This window comes from Zalophus californianus, chromosome 4 (assembly GCF_009762305.2).
Source record: "Zalophus californianus isolate mZalCal1 chromosome 4, mZalCal1.pri.v2, whole genome shotgun sequence".
In the NCBI taxonomy this organism is placed as follows: domain Eukaryota; kingdom Metazoa; phylum Chordata; class Mammalia; order Carnivora; family Otariidae; genus Zalophus; species Zalophus californianus.
Genome location: NC_045598.1, coordinates 21,561,850 through 21,583,283, shown reverse-complemented (window position 1 = coordinate 21,583,283; position 21,434 = coordinate 21,561,850). Strand labels below are relative to the sequence as shown.

At 48.6% G+C, this 21,434-nt stretch overlaps 1 protein-coding gene and 1 long non-coding RNA gene across 2 annotated transcripts in view; one reads left to right on the top strand and one right to left on the bottom strand.

Annotated features, from left to right (window-relative positions):
• OPRD1 (opioid receptor delta 1) overlaps positions 1-1,379 on the bottom strand; it is a 42,623-nt gene extending 41,244 nt beyond the window's left edge. Inside the window, exon 1 of the mRNA XM_027618349.2 lies at positions 1,310-1,379. The gene's annotated coding sequence lies outside the window, so the exon portion shown is untranslated. The remainder of the gene's footprint in view (positions 1-1,309) is intronic.
• On the top strand, positions 405-19,835 carry LOC113935825. Its single transcript, XR_003524126.1, has 3 exons — positions 405-581; positions 10,042-10,092; positions 19,202-19,835. It is a non-coding gene; the product is annotated as an uncharacterized LOC113935825 (long non-coding RNA).
• The last annotated feature ends 1,599 nt before the right edge of the window (positions 19,836-21,434 follow it).

Below are 21,434 nucleotides of genomic sequence, written 5' to 3'. Positions count from 1 at the left end.
CAGATGAGGAATCCAGGGCTCAGAGCAGTTTGGGAGCTTGCTCAATGCCATGTAGGGGCTGGATAGGAACCCAGGTCTCTCTGAGTCCATAGACCCTCCTGGCCAAGGCACAAAATCTCTCTGTGAAACTCTAAGCACTCCAGGCCTCAGTTTCCTCACCTGCGAAATGGACCGATTGGACTCCATGGCCCCAGACCCACCTGAAAGAAATTTTGAGGAGAGGGAGCCTGTTTGCTAGTTGTCCGCATTAATGGGAAAATTTCTGTTTTCCCCGTTTGCTTCAAAACAGCTCGCCCCCAGGTTTACACTGAGAGGAGCCTAGGGAAGGTGCCATGGCAACCACAGAGGCTCCTGAGAGCCGAATTCGCCTGAGTTGGCCAGACTGGCAAACTGAGTGACCTGAGTCCTACAGCACCCCAGGAGGTCGGGGCAGAGCTGGCAGGAGGGGCTGAGCAGCCTGAGATCCTGGCTGGGCAGAGAGAAAATGGGTCTGCAGCCTGAACACAAGGCTCTGTGGTCGGATCTGTGACATCGAAAGTTGGGGGTCCTGAGCCAATCTCTTCCTCTCTCTGAGCCTCAAGGTATTTTTTTGTCTGTTAGCCCACAGAATATATTCAAAACAAATAATAGCTGCTATTATTATTATCAATATCCAAATTTTTAAAAAAGATTTTATTTATTTGAGAGAGCGAGCGTGAGCAGGAGGGGTTACAGAAGGAGAGGGAGAAGCCGACTCCCCGCGGAGCAGGGAGCCCGACGTGGGGCTCGATTCCAGAAGCCTCCGATCATGACCTGAGCCAAAGGCAGACGCTTAACCGACTGAGCCACCCAGGCGTCCCTACCATCCAAATTTTGAAGAGTTGGATGCCCGTCAGTGAATGAACTTGAAAAAGCTTTACAGAGGGCAGCACCACACAAGTGCAAGAGATTATCATCCCTCAGGAAGACTATTCACACTCCCCTGGCTGTGTAGAACCCCTCACTTGCATATAATAATTGAACCGAGCACTTTCTATACTAAAGACAGGCTAGACACTACGTTTGGGGAGAAGTGCAAAGACGACTCATACGCGGATTTTTACAGTCTAGAAGGTGACGTGTAAGGAAGGGAGGCCGCGGTAAGCGGTGTGAGAGAGGCTCAAACAAAGTCGTCGGGAGCTCAGAGAGACCTCCAGAAGCCCCCGGCAGCTCACTGAAGCCAACAAAGGAGCTTCACCTGAAGGGAACAGGGGTGGCTGGGAATTCATGGTCAGGGAGGCAGACTGCCTCTGGGAAGACCCTGGGACCAAGACTAGAAGCCGGGACTCACTCTGTGTTTCTCCTCCATTCTTCTCTCCCAGCACACCGGCCTCCTGGGCGGCTCCAGCCGCCGGGACGGGTCTGACCACCCCGCAGCTCCTAGATGCTCACGTTCAACACTCAGCCTGGCACACCGCAGACAGGGTGACCAGCTATGCCGGGTGGCCTGCCACTCTCCTAGCTTTCCCACAGAAACCTCTCAGGCCCGGGGAAACCCGCACGGCCCGCCACCCTCACAACAGCTGCCAGAGGCAGTTTTATGGAGCTGGGGGTAGCGCCTGAAGCCCCATCCCGCGGTCCTGGGAGGAGGAAACCTGATTGGACCTGTTGAGGTCAGGTGATCAGTCAGGTGCGATCAGCCATGGCCGCCGCAGGATGGGCTCCCGCACCGCGAACATGGCTGCCAGGGGCCCGCAGCCCCGGATGGGGAAGGGAGCGGGCGGGGTCGTTGACTCATGGTCCAGGCACATCCCCCAAAAGGTGTCAGCTATAACTTCTGCCTCCCCGCCAAAATAACGAACTCTTCGGAGAAAGGCCCAAGCCCTGGGGCGCCTGGATGGCTCAGTCGTTGAGCGTCTGCCTTCGGCTCAGGTCATGATCCCAGGGTCCTGGGGTCGAGCCCCGCATCGGGCTCCTTGCTCGACGGGAAGCCTGCTTCCCCCTCTCTCACCTCCCGCGCTTGTGTTCCAGAGCTCTGACTGTGTCTCTTTCTGTCAAATAAATAAAATCTTAAAAAAAAGAAAGGCCAAGCCCTATTTATCCTTATATGCCCAGAACTTAGCACATGCCTGACAAAGTATGCAATACACATTTGTTTGGTTGTTGGTTTGTTGTTTTTTTCCTCTCTTCTTCTAACCCATCAAGCTTGCTCAACCCTATGCCTTGGCACTTGCCTCTACCTAAAACGTTCTCCCCACAGCCGCCAGGTGGCTGGGGGCTCTCCTCACACACCAGCCCTGAGCTCCAATCTACAAGACATCTCTCCCCCAGCCTGGCACTATCTTCCACATCAGCTTGTTGCAACCTGTTATTACTTCCTGGCTTTCTTCCCAGCGCTAATCACCACCTGGAATCATCTTGTTCATTTACTGGCTTGAATTCTGTTTTCCCAATACTAGAATGTGAGCTCTGGAAGGGCAGACACCTTATCTCTCTTGCTCAGCACTGTGTGCCCAGCGCAGAGATAGCACCTGCCCCCTTTAGGTGCTTAAGAAATATTTATTGAATGAATAAATAAATGGATGAAATGTAGGGGGGGTGCATTTTAGCTGTGGTAACAGCACCAGGTGAAACAGGGAGTGGGGAATTAATTTATGGTCTGCGCAGGGAACAGGAAGTTGCTTAATTTGGTTGGAAGGCGGAGAACACAAAGGGAAGTGGGCAACAATTTGTTGGGTAGGTTAGTGGGTTAGGGCCAGATTGCCACACCACAGTGCCTAGCTCTTTGCTTATCCATGCCTGCAGGAGATTTTAAGTGAGGCTTTCCTTTTTGTAAAATAATAATTTTTTAATTACTTCAGGTAACACAGGTGAGCATTTCTATCAAAAGGCCTACTTGGTAATAATTCTAGACAGGAGTGCTTTGTAATGATGCCAGACATGAACATAAACCTTTGTGGAATGTCAAGAGCTTGCAGGAGAAAGTCTTCTGTGCTCTGACAACAGCCCCAGGAACCACACAAGGCTAGCTCTGGTCACTGTTCAGAGAAGCCTTGGGGAGGGGTGGTGAGAACAGCAGCCTGTGAGTTCAGAAGACCTGCACCATCTTTTTGCCAGCTGTGTGACTGGGGCAGGACTCTCACCCTCCTTAAGTTCATTCATTCGTTTATTTATTCACTCAGCCACTCATTCAACAAATAGTTATCACGTACCTATTGTGAGAGTTAATTTTATATGTCAACTTGGCTGGCCCACATTGCAAAAACATTTGGTCAAACATTATTCCAGACATTTCTGTGGGGGTGTTTTGGATGAATTGATATATTTTTTAAAGATTTTATTTATTTATTTGAGAACAAGGGAGAGTGAGAGACAGAGCACAATTGGGGGGAAGGGTAGAGGGAGAAGCAGACTCCCCACTGAGCAGGGAGCCCAACATAGGACTTGATCCCAGGACCCTGGGATCATGACCTGAGCCAAAGGCAAACACTTAACCGGCTGAGCCACCCAGGCACCCAAGGGATGAATTAATATTTAAAGTGTTGGACTTGGGGTAAAGCAGATTGCTCTCCAAAATGTGGGTGGGCCTTGTCCAATCAGTTAAAGGCCCACATAGAACGAAAGACTTGACCTCCCATGAGCAAGAGGGGATTCTCCAGCCTGACAACCTTCAGACTTGAACCGCAACATCAGCTCTTCTCTGAGTGTCTAGCCTGCCAGCCCACCCTGCAGACTCTGGACTGCCAATCTCCATAATCACATGAGTTAATTCCTTAAAAGGAGTCCTTCTCTCTAAATATACACATCCTAATGACTCTGTTTCTTTGGAGAACCCTGAATAATACAGTCTACAAAGTGATTAATTCCGAAGATGGAGCAATGAAAAAATCGGACCCAGTCTGTGACCTCACTGAATTTACATTCTAGTGAGAAGAGTAAACAATAAATAAGAAACAAATACATCATTAAACACCATTTAGAGGTGTTTACTAGTGTGTGGAACCCCAGGGCACAGATCTGTCTGGCTGGAAGACCTAGCTGGGTAAAGATCTGAGCAGAGAAGCTTTTAGGCAAGAGTCAAGGTTTCATTTCAGATCCTCTTTTGTAAAATGGAGAAAAGATCAGCTCTGTTGTCATAGAGAATGTTTAGAGTGAGCTCATTTTTGTTTAAAAAAAAAAAAAAGACACGTCTAGCGGAGAGAAGGAGTTGTTGCCTTAGCAGATGGCATCAGGCTCCTTAGAGAAAGAATTGTCTCTCCTTAGGATAACACTTTGATAAACCACTTGAGGGGGGAAGTGCTATGCACCCAAGGGTACCAGTTCTCAGCCCAGCCTAGAAGAGACGTACACCAGGAACCACATGTGGGAGCTGCAAGGAGGAGCACAAAGGAAGGAGGGAGGTGTCACAGGCCCTGAGAGAGGACCTGAGGACTTTTACCAACAGCAGGTCAACCTCAACTTTATTTTCTTTTTTTTTTTTGTAAAGTTTTATTTCTTTATGTAATCTCTACACCCAACGTGGGACTCGACCTCATGACCCCAAGATCAAGAGTCACATACACCATTGACTGGGCCAGCCAGGCGTCCCAGGTCAACCTCAATTTTATTTATTTTTTTAAAGATTTTATTTATTTATTTGAGAGAGAGAGTGAACAAGAGAGAACATGAATGGGCAGAGGGAGAGAGAGAAGCAGACTCCCCAGTGAACAGGGAGCCCGATGCGGGGCTCGATCCCAGGACCCCAGGATCATGACCTGAGCCAAAGGCAGACGCTTAACCAACTGAGCCACCCAGGTGCCCCTCAACCTCAATTTTAAATGGTTTGTGCTCCTGAGACATAACCTCACTCTTTGTCCCTCTGACCTTAAGAATATCTTCGATACACACATGGCTTCTTGTGAATGGAGATTTTTCTGGAAATGGAAGAAAAGTGCTAAAATCCTGGTCTCAGTTACTACCAGGCCATGTTGCCCCAGGAGTTAGGCACCAGGACAGCCAAAAGGATGCAGACTAAGAATTCAGCGGTTAGCAAAGAGGAGCCAGAGGTGACTGTGCCCATTTATGCCCCCAGAGAAGCTCAGTTTTGAGGAGGGAGTGGAATTTTCATGGGGTACAGAATAAAGAGTTCAAGCCCATCTTATCTCAATCTTAAGAGCCCAGCTGACTTCTGGGTCACGAATGCATAAGAATGTATAAGGAAACAAAGCATGGGAAGCTTGACTCCAGAGGCTTACAGGTTCTATCTCTGGATGATGGAATGACGTGATTTTGTTACATATGTGCAACTATCTAAACCTTCTACAATAAGCAGAAAATATCCAAAGCTATCTTCATTTTTTTTTTACAAATTAATACATCCCCTCCTGCTGCCAATCCTGCCCAAGTGGACAAGACAGCAGGTGTCTCCTCACCAGGAGGGGGCCCTGAGAGAGGCTGGGTCTCCTTCCTCCACTGCATTTGGAAAAAACATGACTCATCCCACTCTTCAGCCTCCTATGGAAGTGAAAAGAGCTCCAGCGGAGACTTGCAAATTGCTCCTCTCTCTCCTTTCTTTCCACAGTGAGAGTGAGAGGAACCCAACCGTCCTGCTCTTCTCTTTAGACAGCTAACTCCTGGCCACTTGCCTGCCAGGCCAAGCCGCCTCCCCCTAGCCCTCAAGGCCAGGCAAGTTAATGAGGTGGGAGTTCCTTTGCATTATTTTTCAGCTCCGTAGCCAGGCCTGGGTTCCAGAGAAAGCCTCCAGCACCTTCCTGAAGGCCCCCAGAACGTTGCTGCCCCTGCTGTCAGACCCTGATGTCAGGCAGAGCCACAGGCCTCAGAGGAAGAAGCCAGGTCTCCTACCTTCCGCCTCCCTCCTGGGGACTCCACCCCGACCCTGGTGACAGTCCCTTTTCTCCCAAAGCCCAGGTTACATAAGATTCCTCCTCACCTGCTGCCATGGGACCAGCCTCCTCCTCAAATTATGGTCCAGGTAAAATTTGGTTACAAAGGGCATTTGGGGGAAATGCCCTAGCTGGCTCATTCAGTAGAGCATGCAACTCTATTTCTTTCTTTAAGATTTTATTTATTTATTTGACAGAGAGAGAGACAATGAGAGAGGGAACACAAGCAGGGGTAGGGTCAGAGGGAGAAGCAGGCTCCCCATGGAGCAGGGAGCCCGATGCGGGCCTCGATCCCAGGACCCCGGGATCCTGACCTGAGCCGAAGGCAGACGTTTAACCGACTGAGCCACCCAGGCGCCCCTAAGATTTTATTTATTTATTTGAGAGAGAGAGGATGAGCAGGGAGCAGGGGGAGGGGCAGAGGGAGAGAAGCAGACTCCCCGCTGAGCACAGACCTGACGGGGCTCAATCCCAGGACCCGAGATCGTGACCTGAGCCAAAGTCAGACACGTCACTGACTGAGCCACCTAGACACCTGAGCGTGCAGCTCTTGACGTTGGGTTCATGAGTTCAAGCCCCATGTTGGGCGTAGGGCTTACTTAAAAAAAAAAAAAAAAATCCTGATCCTGAGACTCCTCCCCCGCACCCCTGCCACGTTAGTGGGGCCTTCCCAGCTCAGATCAAAGTCCTCTGTCCCTGCCCTACCTTCTCCGTGTCCAAACCCATTTCCTGGATCCTCCGAGGAAGGAAACAAGAACAGCATTAATGACCAAACAGAAGCAACAACCTAACTGCCTCCCCGCCACCCCCCAACCTCAGGGTGCACAGAGCTCAGCTGTCTCTTTTGGTCTCAGCTTCTCCCTCCACATTCATTCCAAAACCTGCTTTGCATAACTGAAAGGCCAAATAGGTATGTTGTCCCAAAAAAGGCAGTCTTCCACCAAGATGAAATCTGGCTTAGTCCAGAAAATGCTTCCAAGCGGCTTTTTTTTTTTTTGGTAGTTAAATATACATAACAAAATTTACCATTCCAGGCAGCTTTTCTTTTTTTTTTCCTTCAAGATTTTATTTATTTATTTGAGAGAGAGAGCAGAAGCAGGGGGAGCGGCAGGGAGCCAGATGTGGGGCTCGATCCCCGGACCCTGGAATCATGACCTGAGCCAAAGGCAGATGCTTAACCGACTGAGCCACCCAGGCAACACTCTAGGCAGTTTGTTTTTTTTTTGAGATTTTATTTATTTATTTGAGAGAGCGAGAATGAGAGAGAGAGAGAGAGAGCACATGAGGGGGGGAGGGTCAGAGGGAGAAGCAGACTCCCTGCTGAGCAGGGAGCCCGATGTGGGACTCGATCCCGGGACTCCAGGATCATGACCTGAGCCGAAGGCAGTCGCTTAACCAACTGAGCCACCCAGGTGCCCAGCAGTTTTTTTAAAATAAAATTTTTCAGGGCGCCTGGGACTCAGTCGGTTTGGCGGCCGACTCTTGATTTCTGCTTGGGTCTCCGTCTCTGGGTCGTGGGTTCAATCCCTGAGTTGGGTTCCACGCTGGGCATGGAGCCGGCTTAAAAATAAATTAATAAATAAAATAGCATTTTTCTTCTTCCCTGCGATGTTATGAACAAAATGGACAAATGAAGTCTGAGAAGAACGTGAGTGACGGGGTGGGGAGGGGTTATCGTTTGGCCAGGCAAGGGGCCCCAAGTGCCCAGCAGGTGACCTGCACTTCCCCCTGGGGCCCCCTGAGTCAATGCCTGCCTGCCCAGTGGCCTCCCTGCTAAGAGTGGCCAGTAAGGAGACTGCAAAGTTGGGTTGAAGCCCTGCTGTCGAGGCCTGAAATGCTACATTTTTATCCACAGGGAGCCACTGAGGTTCTTGAGCATGATCAGAGCCACACTTGACTAAGATTCATCTAGAGTGAGGGTGAAGAAAAGCAAGGGGTGTGGGGGGAGCAGGGGGGTGCCTGGCTGGCTCAGTCGGTAGAGCACGAGACTCTTGATCTCAGGGTCATGAGTTCGGGCCCTACGTTGGGCATAGAGCTTACTTAAAAAAAGAAAAGAATATCAGGGGAAGATTCCCAGGGTGGGGAGATGAGTCAGGCAAAGGGGTGGTGGGTCCAGGTTCTGGGAGTATGGGGTAAGGAGATAGAACTGACACCCACATATAAACCAGGACCCTCAAAGGACGATCCCCTCCATTAAGGCACAGACGAGAGAAACAAGGACGCTTGCACGTCTCAGCCTGAGATGAGTGGGAGGGTGGGTATGTCCTAGAGAATTTATAATCCAAGCTCAGGTTTAGACTTGGACCATACACCACTCACAGGTCTTGAATCACAACTGAAGAGTGAACGTAACACGTGTTCCGGACCGCAAGCCTGGTCCCGAGAAACTCCCGTTCAAGCCAGGCCTGTAGAGCCTGGGGGCAGGGCTTGAATCCTCCTCAGAGGTGAAGGGATTCCCTAGAGGGACTTCCCAGGAGCAAAAAGCCGGCTCAGTGCCCTCTGTCTCAGTCCTTCCTTCCCGTTGCCGTGGTTTCCTACCAGCACTGTCTCTGGGGCTGGGACTGCTCTCGGCCCTCTCCTGGCAGAGCCAGGAGGAGAACTCTGGGCTCCTGACTTACGTGATGCAGGCTTGTGCAGAGCCCTGGACTCGGTTCTGGAAGAGATGCCAAGGACAAGCAATAGGTCTCATTGGAAAACAACGCTAAATGAGGACTTTGAAGTCACAAAGCAATACAAACTGGGTGCATGCAAACCATGGGGCTACAAAGTAAACTAATGAAGGGGCTCAGTCAGAGACGGCTTCTCGGAAGAGACAGGGTGGGAGAGAAGAGCCCTGGATGGGACAGATGAGACGGACTTTGGCTATTGGCTCTGCCTCCTCCTGGCTGTGTCCTTGGCAGGCCCCTGCCCCTTCCCAAGCCTCCCCCTTCCCATCCGAGGTCTCCTCGAGGCTAAGATGCTTTGTCCTGCTGGGGGAACAGAAGAGAGGAGAGAGTTCCAGAGGGAAAGCTCAGCTCTCAGGCTGGGGGTAGCTGAGGAAGGGGATGGGGACCCAGAAGCAGCTGAGGGCAGTGACAGGCTGGGACAGGAGGTGGAGAGCTTGGACTGGAGCCCCTGGTTCTCATCCCCCTGAGACGCCACATCATCGGCAGCCACTGAGTCCCTAGCGCTCTGCAAACCGGCCTGGCGCCAACATGCTCCGGAAACTGCTTTCCTCATGCTTGCCAGAGACCCAGGCCCAAAGCCCTCTCTCGGTCCTCCTCAGTCTCTCAGGAGCCGTTGACACCGGGGCTCACTGTGCCCAATGGCCGTGGTCCAGGCTTCCTGCTCCACACAGTCCTCTTGTGGGTACCAGGTTATTCTTCCTGAAGGACAAACAGAAAACCTCATCCCATTGCTCGAAAACCTACTTAGACCAGTGGGTCCTTTTTCCCACTGGTCTAAGTACAAACTCATCACCCAGGCACGCAAAGCTCTCCACCATACCTCAACCTGCCCTCCCAGCTTTACCCCTCCCTGCTCCTGCCCACAAGCCACCCGCACCATCCTTTCCTATCTCCCTGACTTTGCAGTTGTTCCCTCCTGGATTCTCCTTTCTCTGCTGGTCCAATTACCTCCTTCCATCCCTGTCCATGCCCCTGCTTTCTGGAAAAATCTGTCTGGAACATTCCCAAATGTGAACTGTAACAACTAAGCGGCTGACACAAAAGCTCCCTAAAATACACGGGGTCGAGTAAGCCCTCCCTGATTCCTGCCTGCTTTCTCACCCTCATTTTTCTTTTGATTCTCTGAGCTATTTGATAACCACTCAATACATTCCTTCTCTGCTGAAGCTATTCAGGATTGGTTTCTGTTGCTTGCAATCAATAACCATGACTGCTACCCCCGTCTCCCTCCTGGACTGCTGTCGGTTGAGATGCTGTGTACACAGGTGCTTTGCTAAGAGGAGAGCCCAGCAGAACTGCGACTGATCACCCCACTCTGTATTCCCCATCCGTGGCCTCCCATCATCCAGCCGCCTCCGACAGAAGAGAACCAGAAAAACAACTCGCAATCACATTAGCCAAAGGGAATGAAGGGCCAGAAGAGCTAGCAATGAATCCCAAAAATAGAACACTCATGTTACACTTGATAATTACCTCCCTGAATATGACTTTTGCAATTATATAATCTTAAACTTTTTTTTTGGCATTGTAAACAGATAGCGAATAATCTCCAAAACCACTTACTGATGATTCCTGACTCCATTAAGGTAAGTTGAAGTGCTTTGTTTAGATCCTCTGTGACTGAGCCACTGAGAGAGAGAGAGAGAGAGAGAGAGAGAGAGAAGCCATTTCTCCCTTGCAGCTCCTTCTCCAGGCCACATGGCCTTCACTGTCCACTTAAGCTAGAAAAAATCACTCCTTTTTCTAAACTCCTCTGGCACAATTTCTTTTTCAATTATCATTTATATACAGTAAAGTGCACAAATCTTAGGTGTACCTTCGGTTGAATTTTTACATATTTTGCTTATGCCCAGGGTTCCACTACCCAGATGAAGACACAGAACATTTCCAGAAAGTTCCCTCATACTTCCTCCCAGACAGTACCCTAATAGGAACCCTTCTGCTGACCTCCATCACCACAGATTGTTTTGCCAGTTCTAGAACTTCATAAAAATGGAATCATGTAATATATACTCTTTTACTTCTAGCTTCTTTCATTCAATAAGCTTTTAAGTCTTCTGGTTTTGTTTTTTTTTAATGAAATGTCTCACTTGGCCCATGAAATCCTCCTTATTTATAGACATGTTTTCTCTCCTCTACTAGACTTGGGAGCGGGATCCATATCCAATGGCACCTCCCTCAGGACCCTCCACAAATTAGATGATAATAGTTCCCAAATGAATTCACCGGTGAAGATCAGAACCGTGGACCCCATTTCTCTGTCCCCCTTACATCTCTGTCATGATACTATGCACATACATTGGGTATTTACCATATGCCAGGCTCTGGGCTGAGTCCTCTGTACACATTAACTTCATATAAGGGCCCACCACAACCCTAGATGCAGGTGTGACTCTGTCTCCATTTTCTACATTAGGAGACTGAGGCTCAGATGTTATGTTACTTCCCCCACGGCCAGCTTGCTATGAAGTGACGGAGCCAAGACCCAGACCCTGGTGTCTCTGACCCAGTAGCCAGACAGCTAACCAAGAACACGCATGGCCTTGTGGTTAGGAGAAAGGCTAACAAGAGCAGTCCCCTCCCATCAGCCCAGCAATGCATGGATTATGATGCCCGTCTTCACAGGGAAGAAGGCTGAGGCTCAGAAACGTTGAATGACCCGTTCATATAACTAGCAAGTGGCCAAGGCTGGAGATGAGAATCCCTCTCAAGGTGAGGCCTGTGTTCTCTGACATCCATGAGCCACCTTTCTGTGGGACAAGCTGACTGAGTGAAAGGGCTTTAGTGGCAAATCTCTGTGCAGGCTGGGTGTTCGCTTTCTTGACCCAGGAAAATGTCAGGATCAATAGTCTCCTTCAAAGCACAGCATTTGGCACAAGGCAGACGTGACTATACAAGCCTGAGTAGCGGGGCTGTGTTTGTGGCAACATTTAAGATGTCGTCCTCAAATATTTTGAAAAAGCAGATCCAAATGAGAAGGACATGTGCTTTCATTCAAGCAGGATGTACTGAGTTCATGATAGGAGCCCAGCATAGTGCCAGGTACTGGTGAACGCAGTAGGCCTGGTTCTCCGTCTCTGAGAGCCTCTGGTCCTGCAGGGAAAACAGACATGAGTAATGAAGGACAAGTTCAGGACCATGGGAATACAACAGGGGTTCCCGACTGAGCCGGAGAGGTCCAGGAAAGCTTCGGAGAGGAAATGACACTTAATTTTGGCCTGAATGATGAACTGGAGCTAGAAGGTTAAGGGGAGTAAAGTGTGTATGTTGGAGGAGGGAGTTCAGGCAGAGGGAGACACATGTGAGAAGAGCCTGAAGCAGGAAGAGAAAACACGATGCTCCATGAGGACAAAGCCATCCGCCTTGTTCACACCCAAGTACCTAGGACCACATCTGGCACAGATATTGGTTGCCTGAATGAATGAGTGAATACTTAAATGGAAGTATAAATACCTGGTAGCATGAATGAGTGAATGCTTAAGTGAAATTCAAACCGGTTGAAGTAGTGTGGAGAAAAGAGCAGCATGAGATGAAGCCTGAAAGGTGGGCATCAGCCAGATCATACAGGGTCTTGAAGGTCATGGTTAAAGGTCTTGGATTTTATATAAGGGAAATGGGAGGGGAGGAGAGGAGAATTTTGATACGTAACATGATCTCATTTGCATTTCTAAAAAGTCACCTTGGCTACGGAGGAGAGAGTGGCCCTCAGAAGGGGCAGCTCTAGATAATGGCAGTGCTGGGGACGGAGAGCAGTGGAAGGTCTCGGGAGATATTGAGGGGGTTGGAGGGCCAGGACCTGAGTCAAGGATGACTCATACAGGCTTCTGGATGCAGGCATGGGCTGCGTGATGCAGCCATGCTCCATGATAGGGACCCCGGGGGGGAGCAGGGGGCGAAGATGAGGGGTTCTTAAGCATGTCGAGATTAAGATGCCTAAGAAACACCCAAGTGAAAAAGTCAAGTTGGCTGTTGGATGCGTGGGCTGATGCTCCAAGAGAGGGCTCAGGAGAGAGCTCTGAGGAGTGTTGACATCTAGATGGTCATTGAAACCTCGGGAAGAATCCAGGGAAAGGATAAAGCAGAGGAGGGTAGGGCCCAGAACTCAACCTTTAATGGCTACAGAGAGGAGCCAGAGAAGCTGGCAGACGAAACCAAGAAGAGGAGCGAGGCAGGTGGCAAACTGGAGAGCACGGGTCACACAAGTAGGAAGAAGAGGGTCTGGAGAAAGAAGCGGTCCTCCAAATTACGTAAAAATGAGGACGGAAATGTGTCCAGTTGATTTAGCAACATGGAGTTGATGGATAACATCAGGTATAAAAATACTACTGATGATTACTGTTATCTAGTCCAAAGGAAGGAGACTATGTTCTAGGGACACGACTTGGGAATTCTCTATAAGGCTGTGGATGCCAGGGAGCGCACAGGTTATTGCAATCCTTTCCCCTTGAGGTCAGGATTTCTTGTCTTTGGCAGAAAGAAAAGCTGCCTGTGAAGAGCGTTGGACACAGAGGGAAAGAATCTTGGAAAACAAGCTCTTAAAGCATCAGCAAGGACATGTGATTTAGCAAAGAAACCACCCAAAGTTCCATGATTCATTCATTCAGCATGTTTATTGAGCCTCTACTATTTACCTGACACAAAAATCTCAATCCATTGACTACTTCTTGAGCCCCTACTGTATGCGTTGCATTAGTTAATCCCCCAAGTCTTTTGTTCTTTAATCAAAAATGTAAACTCTTGGGACTCCTGGCTGGCTCAGTCAGTAGAGCATGTGACTATTGATTTCGGGGCCGAGAGTTTGAGCCCCACGCTGGGCGTAGAGTTTACTTAAAAAAAAAAAAAGTAAACTCTCAGAGCAGAGTTTTTTCTTTACCCTTTTATCTCCCAGCAAACTGGGAAAACCCAGCCATCCTTGTCAATTTGCTATTCTCCCAATTCCCATGAGTCTATACCCTCCACTTAGAATGTCCTCCAACCGCATAAATCCTCCTCACTTTCTTTATTTTTTTAATATTTTATTTATTTATTTGAGAGAGAGAGAGCGTGCGTGAGGTGAGGGGTGAAGGGTGAGGGGCAGAGGAAGGGGCAGAGGCAGAGAATCTCAAGCCGACTCTGCGCTGAGCACTGACGTGGGGCTCGATCATAGGACCCTGAGATTACGACCTGAGCTAAAACCAAGAGTGGGACACTTAACCGATTGAGCCACCCAGGCGCCCCAATACTCCTCACTTTCAAGGCCCACTTCAGACGTCACTTCCTCTGTGAATTTTCCCCAAATGCCTCAAACAAATTTAAAACGTCCTTGTCAGGGCTCCTAAGGGTCAGAATAGCACTTGTCTTCCTACGTAGTGTTGATTTCTATGAGGGGCTTCTAGGTCCCTGTTCCAGGTCTGCCTGTTCTTAAGTCCCTGGTGCTGACTGGAGCACTTAGTAAATTTGTCAAAAATCAGCTACTCCTTCTCTTGGTCAAAATAGGGCTGTGTGTTCCACGCTGAAAGGCTCAGGCTGGGGCACCAGAGTGGCTCAGTCGGTTAAGCGTCCAACTCTTGGTTTCGGCCGCGGTGGTGATCTCCGGGTCCTGAGACAGAGCCCCATGTCAGGCTCCGTGTGAGGGTGCAGCCTGCTTGGGATTCTCTCTCCTTCTCCATCTTCCCCTCCCCGCTCCTGCTCTCCCTCTGAAATAAATAAAAGAAAGAAAGAAAGGAAAGAAAAAGGGAGGGAGGGAGGGAGGGAGGGACGCCTGAGTGGCTCAGTTGGTTAAGCGTCTGTCTTTGGCTCAGGTCATGATCCCAGGATCCTGAGATCGAGTCCCACATCGGGCTCCCCGCTTGGTGGGAAGTCTGTTTCTCCGTCTGCTTGCCGCTCCTCTTGCTTATGCTCTCGCGCTCTCTGACAAATAAATAAAATATTAAAAGGAAGGAAGAGAATGAAAGAGAGAGAAGGAAAGAAAGCGAGCCTGAGACAACTCAAAAAACGCTCCTTTAGTGCCACCTGCTGGCTACCTGAGGTCTGACAGCTCCTGATTCCAGGCTTTCTCTCCTTGTTCTTGGAGTTCTCTCATTCAATATTTAATCTTTCATTCATTCATTCTTTTGTTCATTCTATGCCAGGCTCTGAGTACACTGGCGAGCAAGACAAAGTCAGTTCCTGAGCTCAGGGAGTTTAGAATCTAGTGCAGAAGACAGTCTCATAACCGGAGTATGCTAGGAACTGTGATCCTGAATGTTTTGAGGTGGAGGGAAAGGGCCTCTTTTGCCTGTCCCTCAGGCTGCCAACCCCCGAGGCCAAGACTGGGGCATGAGCTGAGCAGGACATTGCCCCCTTGTGGCTACCTGGGCTCTCACTTGGAAGCACATCTGTGCCAGGCAGGTCCTCCACATCCCACCCTCCACACAGTCCCGGTCACTTTTTTTTTTAAAAGCTTATTGATCACAACGAAGAAAAACAGTACACCACACCACAGAAGAAACCAGTGTCTCTCTCGGTGCCTCTGAATGGCTGGGTCCTGGAACCCATGTCTTATATTCTTGAAGCCCTAAGGTTGAAACCACGATATTGGAGCTGGGAGAGACCTTCATTCTTTCATTCATTATCTGTAAATACTTACTGAGTACTAATAGGTAGTACTTTATGTGATTCCAAATACAAAAAGATACACAGTGAAAAGCCTCCCACTCCTCCTCTAGTCCCCTCCACAGAGGCAAGCAATGTTATCAGTTTCTTCTGCACCCATCCAGAGATAACATATGTATATACAAGCAAGTATATTCTCCCCCCAGCCTTATCATACAAATGGTGGTATTCGACACACCCTGTACTGCGCCTTGGGTTTTTTTCACTTAACAATTTATCTTAAGACATCATTCTATATCAATACATAGATTTCTCTCTTTTTTACAGTGGTATGGGATCCCACTGTGTGAGTATTGCCTGACTGAAAATAATGTTGCATTGTGATAAATGTTAAGATGCAAACAGAAAGGGCGCCTGGGTGGCTCAGTTGGTAAAGCGACTGCCTTCGGCTCAGGTCATGATCCTGAAGTCCCGGGATCGAGTCCCGCATCGGGCTCCCTGCTCGGCGGGGAGCCTGCTTCTCCCTCTGACCCTCTTCCCTCTCGTGCTCTCTGGCTCTCACTCTCTCTCTCAAATAAATAAATAAAATCTTTAAAAAAAAAAGATGCAAACAGAAAATAAGGAGCTGAATTTTAAAGTAACAAGGGGGATCTTCACTTAGGCAGTGATGTGAAAGGTATGGCTTAGAGAGCAAGAGCGGACAGGGGAGATCAGTAAGGAGGCTGAGGCGGTAGCCTGGGCAGAGGAGAGTGACAGCCTTGGGGGGGCCATGAGAAACATTGACAGCGCTGGGCTTATCTTGGCGTAGAGTTCACAGGATTGGAGGTGGGTGGGTGAACCTCCTAAGTCACTGGGCCCAGCTCCCTCCTTTTCCAAGCTGAACAAGCCTAATGCCTGGCTTGCCACAGGCCACAGCGCTCCTTAGTGACAGGTCCAGGCCAAGATTCCAAGGTTTCTGGCTCCCTGGTCAGCACTCCTATCACTCTAGGAAAGCAGGAGTTGGAATTTAAAGATAGAAATTGTATCTTAAAAATTCTGTTAACCTGAAATTACTGATAACCATTTTTAAAACTGCTTGACAACTTATTAGCTTGTCTTTCCTCCTCCCTTCCTTCCTTCCTTTCTTTTCTTTCCTTTCTTTCCTTCCTTCCTTCCCTTTCTTTCTTTCTTTCTTCTTTCTTTCAGCTTTCTTGACTCCCCACCTCAGAATGGCAAGAGACAGACTGGGGTGGGTGTAATTTCAGGCCCACCGCTGCCTACTGTAAGCCTGGAGCGAGGGAGCCAGGGAGCCAGGCAGTGTGGGAGATGGGCATAGTGAATGGAAACAGGGTAGTCAGGAGAGACCTCGTGAATAAGAACCCTGCTCAGGAACCTGAAGGAGGTGAAGGAGTGATGCATATGTATGAAGAAAGGTGTTGTTCTAGGTGGAAGACACAGCTGGGCACAGCCCCTCTGACAGGAAGCTGGCATGTTTGAAGGGCCTCGGGGAGGCCGGGGTGAGTGGAACAGATGAGAAGAGTGCAGATGTAAGCCCGGAGAACAGTGAGATGAATGTGGGAATGGAGGTCAGATGGCATAGGCTTTGTGAGTCCCAGAAGGCTCTGGCCTTTACTCTGAGGGACATGGGAGCTCTGAGAGGGTGTAAGCTGAGAAGTGGGGTGATCTGTGCTGCTGTGGGAGGACAGAGTGTGGGAAGCAAAAGTGGAAGTGAGACCCGCTTCAAGATTGTGGCAATCAAGGTGAGAGAGGATAGTGACTTGGCCCGTAGATGTGGCAAGAAGCGGTCAACCGATAAGACTTGCTGACAAATATGATACAGGATGTGAGAAAGGGAATCAAACATTACTCCCAGGATTTGGTCTGAGAAATGGAAGAGATGAATTTTTTACTAAAGGAGATGGGGTAGATGAGGAAGGAAGGGGTTTGGGTTTGGAAGTGTTGGGTTTGAACTGCTGGTGAGACATCCAGTGGACAGGCCGAGCTGGCAGTCGAATATACCAGAGTTCAGGGAGACATATTTGAACTGATTCTAGTTGGGAATTGTAGGCACATGAATGGTGTTCAGGGCCACAGGACTGGATGAAATCTAGTGAGTGTAGAGGGTCAAGGACTGAGCCCTGGGTTACTCTGGCATGGAGAGGACACAAAGCAGAAGAGGAACCAGTCAAGGAGACTAAGTAGGAACACCCAGTGAAACGAGGAACATCAGAGGAGGTACTCTGTGTGAGAATCCAAGTGAAGAAAGGCTATCAAGGAGGAAACAATGCCACATGCTGTTTCTAGGTCATGAGGACTGAAAATTAACAACGTGATGTCACTTATGACCTTGACAAGACCGTTCAATGGGATGAAGAGGATGAAAGCCTGATTGGAGTGGATTAGAGAGAATGGAAGGAGAAATGGAGCCAGTGAGTAACAGCTTCCTCTTTGGGATTTTGCTGCAAAGAATAGAGAAATGGGCAGTCACTGGCCAAAGAAACAGGAGAAACAACAGCATGTTTGTAAGCTGACAGGAATGATCCGATAGAAAGAAGTAAAATTGGGATATGGAAGAGGGGAGATTTGATGGAGCCATGTTGTTGAGTTGGTGAGAGATGGTCTGGTCCACAGCTGGAGGGATTTTCTAGACAGAAACATGCATAGTCCAAGGGCATGGTTCTCAAAACTAGAAGGTTCATCAGAATCACCTGGAGCACAGATTAAAGCACAGCTTGCTGGGCCCCACCCCCTGAACTTGTGATTTAGTAGGTCTGAGGTGGGGCCCAATAATTTGCCTTTCTGACAAGCTCCTCAGGGTGCTGATGCTGCTGGCCCAGAGACCAGGCTTCAAGAAACACTGATCTACAATGTTATGTGAGTAAATGTAGTGGAGGCAGTCTGTAATGTTTCATTCGATTGCTTCAGCTTCCTCAGTCAAGTAGGAAGTAAAGTCTTAACTGAGAGTAAATGTAGGATCTGAGGTGCTAGAGGTTTCAGGAAAGGGAGAAGGTATGAAATGATAATCTCATGAGTAGGAAAGTGAATAGAGGGTAAAATGTTGGTGATTCCCCTCCTGAGACTGATGATCATGAATTTAAAATAGGACCCTCGTTGCATGTTTCTCTCCAACCACCCTGAATGGCACAGGAACAGGTAGTGAAAGAGTTGCATGTAACCTGGACTGCGGTTTGTCAGTTAAAATGGATGAAGTGAGAGAAAGGGGCAAGGGAGTTGATGGTGAGTACAAGGTGGGAGGGGGATTATGGTCAACCATGGAATGGGAGGCATGGTGAGGTAGAATGAAAAGTGGATACACTTTTGTCAAAAGTGGGTGATTTCTTCCCAAAGTCTTACCCAACTTGTTTTTCCCTCGGTTCTCTGGACTTCTGCTGGCATGCTCTTCCAGCCTGATGCTTATCTTGTGTTATTTTCTCTGAAGCACTCATCATCACCTGACAAGTTTGTCTCTCCACCAGAATTAAAGTCCCACTGAAGGCAGGAGCTTTTCATTTTCTGTGTCCCCCCAAGTGCCTAGAACCCCGCCTGGCATATAGCAGCAGCCTTTCCCATCCAGTCCTGGCTGGCTTACTCTTCACCCACCTGACCGGATCATGCCCTATACTTCCCTTGGTTTGGAATGCCATTCACGTAAAAATGGAGTGTCTAAATTCAACTTGAAAGGCTTTGGGGAAGAAGAAATCTGGAAAAGTTTGGATTCCAGAGGAACAAGTTTAGGATAGGCTTCTGCCAAGTTGCTTTTGATGACAGAGGTGTAGGCCCTTGGGCTGCTGCTCACCTCAGGATGCTAAAAGGACATTTATATTAGAGTGTCATAGAAGACCCGTGTCCTTCTTTAGCAAACCAAAATAGAAAATTCATGGAATTGTGATTGCGGGGCGGGGAGGGAGGCGGGTAAAGGACACTGCAGATGGTTTGGTATTATTCCATTTTTGTAAAATAATTTAAAATTATGGGATTATATATATTTAGGAATACACACATGCTACATATAGTTTTTATATGTCATAAAGCAAAAAAATTTTTTTAAAGTTTAGAAGAGTAAATAGCAAACCGCCATGCCAAGATATACACCTTCTTGTGCTATATATGTAACTATCTGGTTTATTTCGTTTCTTTCATCAGAAAAGCACCCTGCAAAAATCATACATCAAGTAGCTTCCTCTTTCCACGAAGGAAATTGTGCAGAGCAATTCGCTGACTCGCCAAACATCCCAGAGCTCACTAATGCTGGAGCAGAGTGCCTCTGAGTGAGAGCGGCTGCTGTGAAGCAAGATGAAGAGGAAAGGGGCTCGTGTGGTTTCCACCAAGTAAGAAAAAGGAAAGAAAGAAAATCCAATACAGAAAGGGCAATCTTCTGGGTAGATGCCCCTCTTCTCTTCTTGAAGCACCCTCTATCTCCCACAACTCCAAACAGTATTACAGTATAATCCTTAAACTGAATTCTGAGAGGACAAGAATCTTACTCATTTCCCTTTCCCGGTGCCCAATAATAGCAGCCCAGAGGGGCTCACAAAATACAGGCTGAAGAAATGGAAAACACAGAGTACACTCAGGCAGAACACTGGACAAAGCAGCAAAATTGATACTTTCTTCAAGGAGCTTCCCCTTAAAGGGGAATTCTTTTGGGGGGTGAGGGGCAATTCTTAACTTTTTTCTTTTTTGAGCAAGGGAACAGCGTTCATGGCCAGCAGGTGGGTCCAGAGTAATGGCTTACCAACGTTCTGCTAGCCAGTCACACGTTTGAGCATTATTTTTAAAAGGCAAAAGCAAGCAATAAACCATGCGTGACACTGAAGTCATCTTTGAGCTGTTAGCAGGTGCGCTAAATCCCATTTCCCCGTCCCTCGGGCTACCGAGCTCACCGGTGGAGGTAGCTCAGGGGGACCAACCCCATCTTAAACCGTTTCTGGCGGTAAAATAGCCCTTCGGTCAGGGCAGGGGAAGAGCGTACAAAAACGAGGGTATGCAGAGCGGGCCCTCGGGCGGCAGCGGGCGAGCTAGTGGGGTCGCGGGAACACGGAGAATCAGGTTAGAATCAGGTTAGGATCTAGGTTGGCCCTCCTGCAGGCCACCCGGCCGGGGCCAACCACGCGGCGGCGGGCGCTGCGCACGCGCCGTCCAGTGCCCTAACCCAGCGGCCGGGTGGGGTGGAGCGGGGAGGTCGGCTCCTAAGTTACCCCCGCAGGCCGGGCTGCAGAGCCAGTCCGGGGAACCTGGAAACAGAGCCATGCAGGTTTGTGAGACCTTCTCCAATCCACTTAATCTCGCTGTGGATATCTTACCCCACAACCACGTCAGGTTTTCCTTCCCCACATGCAAGCCCAGCAGATGTAATAAACATTAGAATTCTAACTTAAAGGTAAGGAGCGTCACCAGCTGCCCAGAAACCACTAACGGTAGGTGACACACACAGTCGTATGGGGCATTACTTCCGGGGGCGGGGGAGGGGGGATCAATTGTAAAAAAAAAAAATGAATCCTACAAGACACTATTACTCTTTATCATAAGGGTCCTACATTTATCACACAAACCACATTTCAAATACACCTCTTCGACTTAAGATGGGGTTGGGTCCTGACAAAAGCTGGCTCAGGCTGTAGAGCATGTAACTCTTTATCTTGGGATTGTGAGTTCAAGCCCCACCTTGGATGTACAGATCACTTAAAAAAATAAAAAATAAAACTTTAAAAAAATATATACACATAACCTACCAAACATCACAGTTTTGCCTGGCCTATCTCAAATGTGCTCAGAACACTTACATTAGCCTACAGTTGGGCAAAATCATCTAACATAAAGCCTATTATATAATAAAGTGATGGATAACTCAATTTATTGAATACCTTACCGAAAGTGAGACACAAAACGGTTGTGTGGACACTAAATGGTTGTGTTATCTGTTTACCCTTCTGATCATGTGATGGGACTGACGGCAGCAGCCCTACCCAGCAACATGAGAAAGTATCTTCTGGGGTGCCTGGGTGGCTCAGTTGGTTAAGCGACTGCCTTCGGCTCAGGTCATGATCCCGGAGTCCTGGGATCAAGTCCCACATCAGGCTCCTGGCTCAGCGGGGAGCCTGCTTCTCCCTCTGACCTTCTCCCCTCTCATGCTGTTTCTCTCTCTCTCTCTCAAGTAATAAATAAAATCTTTAAAAAAAAAAATACCTTCGGGTGTATTGCTAGTCTGGGAAAAGATCAAAACTCCAAGTTCGGTTTCTACCGAATGCCTATCACTTGCGCACCAGCATAAAGTTGAAAAATTTTAAGTCAAACCATCATAAATCAGGGACTGTCTGTAAACCATTTTTCAAATAAAAGTCAAAATAATCAGCAATATCCAAGTGCCATATTAACT